At 42.2% G+C, this 6,925-nt stretch overlaps 1 pseudogene across 1 annotated transcript; it reads right to left on the bottom strand.

Annotated features, from left to right (window-relative positions):
• Positions 1 to 233: 233 nt before the first annotated feature.
• Positions 234 to 2,645, bottom strand: LOC100350005 (aspartate aminotransferase, mitochondrial pseudogene; annotated as a pseudogene). The gene has a single exon (XR_016214057.1). The product of XR_016214057.1 is annotated as an aspartate aminotransferase, mitochondrial pseudogene (transcript).
• Positions 2,646 to 6,925: the final 4,280 nt, after the last annotated feature.

Here is a 6,925-nt window from a genome sequence, read left to right as displayed (position 1 = left end):
ACTCAAGTGCTTGGGCCCCTGCACCCATATGGGAGACCCAGAAGAAGCTCCTGGCTCCTGGCTTTGGCCTCCGCTGCTGCAGCCTTTTAGGGAGTGAACCAGTGGATGGAAGATCTCATCCTCTGACTCTGTCACCCTTTCCTTCTGTGTCTTTGCCTTTAAAATACATAAATATTTAAAAAAGAATTTTTTTCTAATATTTTTGGTCAATTAGTTAAATCCATGAAGATGAATTTTTTTTTTTTTTTTGGATCTACAGTAATTTTATTGTAACAGAGAAACCAGGCTGCAGTACGTCTACATGAGAAGAGAAGATGGTGGTTATCTTTCTGAAGCGTGAGGCCCATGTCCACCTGGCAGCACACAAAGGCCAGAACATCTCTTTCCTGGCACTATCAGGCATTGCCTGACTCGTGATGTGAGGAGAGTGCCGGCGCAGCCACAACGAATGAAGGCAGGAGGTCCAGTTCGCAGAGGCAGCATCCCGGGGGGAGGCGATTTAACAATCATTGACGAGGATGCAGAAATCAAGTGCAGTTACCGAACTCTCCATTACTCTTTGCGGAGAAAAGTGAGGCTAGGCATGAGCAGAAAATGTTGTTCATTCTTAAATAAATCCCTATAGGAGGGATTGATGGTCAGTTAGTCAGTAGAATGGGATGAAAATCTAGACTAGTTATAGGTCTTTGTGCTTAAAGAAAAGAATAGCAGTGATAAGGGAAAAGAGTATCTTTTCTTAAAAAGACAAGAAACACATTTTATTTTTCTTGCTGCAGTGGCAACAGACTCATTGGTTTTCACAAAACACCATTTTTGCAGTGTGGCCTGTTGATGGTTGGCTCCGTCACAGGAGGACAATCATGAGGCCACCTGACTGTTAACGACAAAGGTAGGCCTCCTCTCAGAGCCTCTAACATGTGCCATTCTGATGCTGGATCCACAGAGGAGCCCCTAACACTGTCAGATGCTGCAGTTAAAGCTTCTGAAACCTTGCAATGGCATGACTGACAGGTCTTTTGGGTGTGATGACTTTCCTGCGCATGTAAACTCTTTTGGAAATGCTGGAGGTAAAAGGATAGAGGGAAAAGTTTGGTTTAGAGCCACAAAGTTCCAGACAGCAGCCACGGATGCCTCTGCCCTATTTCACTACATGTTCTTTTCTGAGAAACACAATTAATTAATTAATTAATCGCTGAGTGCTATGCTCTGTGGTTGAAATGATCCATGTACCACCATCCACCCTCCCTTCGTGTGAATCTCACAACAGCAGAGGCTGAAGACAGAAAGGTTGTCTCTGTTTCCTGGCACCAGAGAAATTACTTGGTGACCTGGTGAATGGCATGGGCAAGGTAGCCCACATTGACAGAAGTGATGCCAGCCACAGAGATGTGATCGTCTTTGTCATGTAGATGGAGAACTCCTTGGTCAGCCGCTCCACCTGTTCAGGCTTTAGTCCTGTGAAACAAAACATGCCAATCTGGTTGGTGATGTGCTGCCAGTTGTGGGTGGAGCCTTCCTTCTTGAGGTTGGAGACCAGCTGGGTCCGCATGCCAATGATGTGGTCTGCCATGCCTTTCACTTCCTGCAACCATTGCTTTCGCACATCGGGGGAAGTCAGAATTGTGGAGGCAATCCGGGCCCCATTGATAGGAGGGTTGGAATACATCGGACGGATCAAGATCTTCAACTGCGACTCCACCCTTTTGGCTTCATCTGCATCTTCGCAGATCACAGTGAAGGCTCCAACACGTTCACCATATAAGCCCATGTTCTTGGCATATGACTGGCAGAGACACACATTAATGCCCTGTTCAATGAAGTGGCGCACAGCCCAGGCGTCCTTGTCACCGTCACCACTGGCAAAGCCTTGGTAGGCCAGGTCAAAGAACGCGAACAGATTCCTTTTCTTCGCCACTGTTGCTATTTCCTTCCACTGCTCAGGCTGAGGATCCACTCTTGTGGGATTGTGGGTACAGGCATGCAACAGGAGAACACTTTGCTCTGGAATTTTTGAGATGTCCTCCAGGGCGCCTGTGAAGTCAAAACCGCAAGTCTTGGGGTCATAGTACCGATAGCTTTGTAGCTGCATGCCAGCATCCCTGAAGATGGGTGTGTGATTTCCCCAGGATGGTTTGGGCAGAAAGACATCTTGGCTGAACTTGAAAAACCTTTGCAGAAAACTGGCTCCTATCCTTAGGGCCCCCGTTCCAGAGATGGTTTGCACGGTGACAAAACGGCCGCTTTTCACCACTTCGCTGTTCTCGCCCAGGGCTAGTTCTGCTGATGCCCTACAGGACTCAGCAGTCCCCCCATGGGCAGGTGTTCCTTGTCGAGACCTTTTGCAGCGATCTGAGCCTCTGCCTTCCCGACTTAGGGAGTATGTAAGGCCTCCCGTTATCATCCCGGTAGGTGCCAACTCCCAGATTCATCTTTTTGCTGTTTGTGTATCTCTTGTAGGCTTCTGTAACTCCCACGATAGGATCTGGGGGTCCCATCTCCACATGGGCCCACCAGGAGCTGGCTCTGGCAGAGGCTGCGGTGGCGAGGCCTGGGTAGAAGGTGGAGGCTACCCCGGAGAGGACGTGGGCAGAGTGCAGCAGGGCCATGGTGGGCCGCAAGAGGGCAGTGGGCAGCTGCAGGCCGGCCGGAGCAGACGACTGACTGACTAACTGAATATGAAATTTGTAAAGAGAGTTTATTATAATTACAAAAGTATTATAATTTGCTTATTGAATATTATCACATGTCTGCATACTTTATCAATACTACCTCTTTTTTTTCATAGCAACTATGATTTGGAACAGGTTAAATAACTTGCTCAGAGGCACACAGTAATAAAAATAATATTCAAACTCAACTGTGACTCAAATCAGTGCACTTCACTATACATTACTCAGCCTGCTTTATCGGGATGTACAAAAGATCATCCTCAAATAGCTAACTAATTATTGTTTACTCCACGTTTTCCATGAAATAGGATCTAAGCAAAGTGATCATGATAGAAGGGTGGTTGCAGATAACAGTCAGAGGATCAGTGTTTTCATTACTTGGGGTCCCATCAGGAAATAGGTGAAGTGTTTCCATGAGGTCCCTGAGTAAAATCTAATATAGCGTCTTTATTAGTGAGCAAGCTTAAGGGAAATCATCAGGGATGAATCAGACCTTAAGGCTGCTATCAACATCTCTAGGATTGAAAAAGCAAAGGAATCCAGCATGTAGGGAGCTTACAGGTCATCACTACATCCAGAAAAATTCAAGCTTCATTATACATCCATGGAAGAAATAAGGTCACAGTGTAAATCACCTTCCCCTCCCTCAGTGGGACAGATCGATGGGCAAACACAGAGAACCACAGAGCAGTTTCTCTAGAGCACTAGAGCAGAAACCCACAAGTGGGAGCCTCCAGGAGAACTAATGCCAGGAGAGAAACCCCAGAACTCTGATTGACAAATTGCTGGAAAATCAATGTGGACCAGTGTGAGCGTTAAAAACTGCCGGAGGCATTCAGTCATGGGTAAGGTGTCTGACTTCGGCTTTTACCTGTTGCAGTTCTGCCAGGTCCTCACTGAGATCAGAGAAAAATTCTTTTAGGCTTCTGTGTGGGGAGGGTGGGGAGAGAGCAAGCATTTTGAAACACTTCAGAGGGTTCTATTCTTAAGGAGGTGACCCTCTCTCTACCTATTGGGATTTTATCAGAGCCTATTCAACCTGGAGGAAAGGGAATACCTACCTCTCATGCCCTCTAACTTTCCATGTGGGAGAAGCAAACTATCAAGTCCAGTTTACTGTGTCCAACCATAGACTTTTTTTCAGCCTAAGGTGGTCAAAAAACATAGATAAGCACAGGTCAAGTTCACAATCCAGGGACACATGCTCACTAAAGGACTGAGAAGTAGTTAAAGGATTTTAGGATGCTTCCCCTCCCTGCCTCCAACTTACCAACATAGTACCAAAGGTCTGTTTATCACAGCTCCTTTTTACCCAATTTGTCCACTTTTGTATAAAAAAATTACAAGGCATGCTAAAATGCAAAAAGCACAGTGTGAAGAGACAAAGCAAGCATCAAAACCAGAACCAGACCCAGATGTGGCAGGAATGTTGAAATGATCAAACTGTAAATTTTAAATAATTATGTTCCATATCCTAAGGGCTCTAATAAAAGGGTAAATGGCATGAAAGACATGTGGACAGTCTAAGTAAAAAGATGTAAACTCTGAGAAAGAATCACAAAGAAATGCTAGGGATCAAAGACATTGATCCTCATCTTGATAAAGAACACCTACAAAAACCTACTGATAATATCGTGCTTATCCACAAGAGGCAAGTGGCTTTCCTCCTGACATTAGGAACAACAGGAAAATCCTCACCCCCACCATTCATGTTCTGTATCATACTGGAAATCCTAGCCAGTGCAGTAAGACAATAAATGGATATAGAGCTACATTGAGAAGGAAGAAATAAAATTGTACTTCTCTGTAGCTAAAATGATCATCTATGTTTAAAAAAAAGGCTATCCAAATACTCTTGGAACTAATAAGTTACTACAGCAAGGTTGCAGGAAATAAGGTGAATATATGGAAACTAATTACTTTCTGATAAATCAGCAATGAATAATTAGAATTTGAAGTTAAAAACACGATTTCATTTGTATTAACCTAGAAAATATTAAAATACTTAGATAAATCTAACAAAATATCCACTTAAGTAATACTGACCAAAGAAACTCAGGATCTAAATAAGTGGAGAAATATTCCCTATTTACATATGAAAAGATTCAATTCATAAAGATATCAGTTCTTGACAGCTTGATCTTTTTGTATATTGTTGAGGTGGATTTGTTCTGAGAGGAGTAGTGTGGTGGGGGCAAGAGGCACAGAGTTACCACACAGAACCCGGGAGCTGGGTTGAAAGCAGGCCTGAGGCAAGCAGCCAGCAGACTCGTTTATTTCAGTAGTTTAAATAGCCAAGGCAGCCAATCTGGTCAAGGGGTAGTCTATGCCCTAACCAATCACAGCCTGTTGCCAGGCAGTTTCCATTGCCAGCAGCCATCTTGGCATGGCCTTCTCATTCCACCACAGTGTAGATCAACAAATAGATTTTAATGTTTATATGGAAAAATTAAAAAAAAAACAGAATAGCCAACAAAAAAGTAGTATTCAGAAGACTCACACTACCAAATTTCAACATTTATAAAAAAGCTGCAATAATCAAGACAGTGCAGATTCAGTGAACGAACAAATAGATGAATGGAAAATGGAAATGACATCCACAAAATAGGCCCAACAAAATAGAGTCAATGGGTCTTCAACAAAACAGCAAAGAAAATTAAATGGGGAATGGATATCCTTTTCAAAAAATGGTTCTGAAACAATGAGGTATCTACCTGTATAAAAGTGAATCTAGGGTTGTCCAAGATGATGGAATAGGGAGGGAGCTTACTGCTCTAGGCTAGGGGAAGATAGTTTAAAAAAAAAAAAGAAAAACATGGAGAGAGTGCAATCTCAGGGAAGAGTTAGGGATAAAATGGCAGTAGAAATTCCACAGAGGGAACATAAAAACTGTGATCTATGCGGAGGGTGTGGACACACACCAGAAGTACGGACACAACACAGTATCCCAGCAGCCAAGAGTCTGAGCACCAGCTCTGGCGAGTGAGACGAGATCAGAACATAGTAGCCTGTGCCACTGTCAGTATAGCTGCAGGAAGAGCCTGACACATTGTAGTCAAACTTTCCATGGTAAAACATAAAGAAAAGATTCTAAAATGTACACAAGAGAAAAGCCAGATTACTTTCAGAGGATCTCCAATTAGATCACAGCTGACTTTTCATCAGAAACTCTACATATTAGGAGACAATGGAGAGACATTGTCCAAGTCTTAAGAAGAAAATTTAAAAAACCATCAACCCAGAATAATGTGCCATGCAAAGCTCTCTTTATCAAAGAAGGTGAAATGAAGACCTTCCATAACAGAAATTGAAAGAATGTGTCACAACTCATCCTTACAAAAGATAAGCCTTACAAAAGATGCTTAAGGATGTGCTACACACAGAAATACAGAAACACAGTCATCACTATGAAAGACACTGAAGGCAGAAAATCTCCCAGTAAAGGTACAAAGGAAATCCAAAGTAAACAATAGGAATATTTATGGGAAAATGGCAGGGACAAATCATAATTTATCAAATAGTAACCTTGAGTGTAAATGGCCTCAACTCTCCAGTTAAAAGATACAGACTGAATGGATTAAGAATAAGACCCATATTTTGCTGCCTACAAGAAATACACCTCAACAACAAAGTTACCTGCAGACTGAAAGTGAAAGGATAGAAAAAGATATTCCATGCCATGCCAATGGAAGGTAAAATCTAGCAGGTGCAGCTATCAAAATATCAAGCAAAATAGAGTTTTTAACACAAAAACTGTTAAAAGGGACTACAAAGGATACTATGTAATGATTAAGAGATCAATTCAACAGGAAGATGTGACTATAATAAATGTATATGCACCCAGTTACAGGGTGCATTTAAAAGAAATGTGAGTGGATCTAAAGGGATACATAAATTCCAATATAATAGTAATTGAGTACTTCAACACCCCACTTTAAGCAATGGACAGATCATCCAGACAGAATATCAATAAAGAAACAACAGAGCTAATCAACACTATGTACCAAATGGATCTAACTATCAGAAGTATTCATCCCAGAGTTGCAGAATACACATTCTTCTCACCAGTGCATGGAACTTTCTCTAGGATTGACTACATGACAGACCATAAAGCAAGTCAACAAATTTAAAAAAAAAAAATCATACCATGCATCTTCTCAGACCACAGTGGAATGAAGCTGGAAATCAACAACTCAAGAATCTCTAAAACATATACAAGTATATGGAGACTGAACAATATGTTACTGAATGAACAG

The sequence above is a fragment of the Oryctolagus cuniculus genome, chromosome 10, assembly GCF_051225735.1.
Source record: "Oryctolagus cuniculus isolate XC-2025 breed Fujian yellow rabbit chromosome 10, ASM5122573v1, whole genome shotgun sequence".
NCBI classification, from domain to species: domain Eukaryota; kingdom Metazoa; phylum Chordata; class Mammalia; order Lagomorpha; family Leporidae; genus Oryctolagus; species Oryctolagus cuniculus.
Note: the sequence above shows the minus strand (reverse complement) of the source record. Positions and strands in the feature narration are given on the sequence as shown.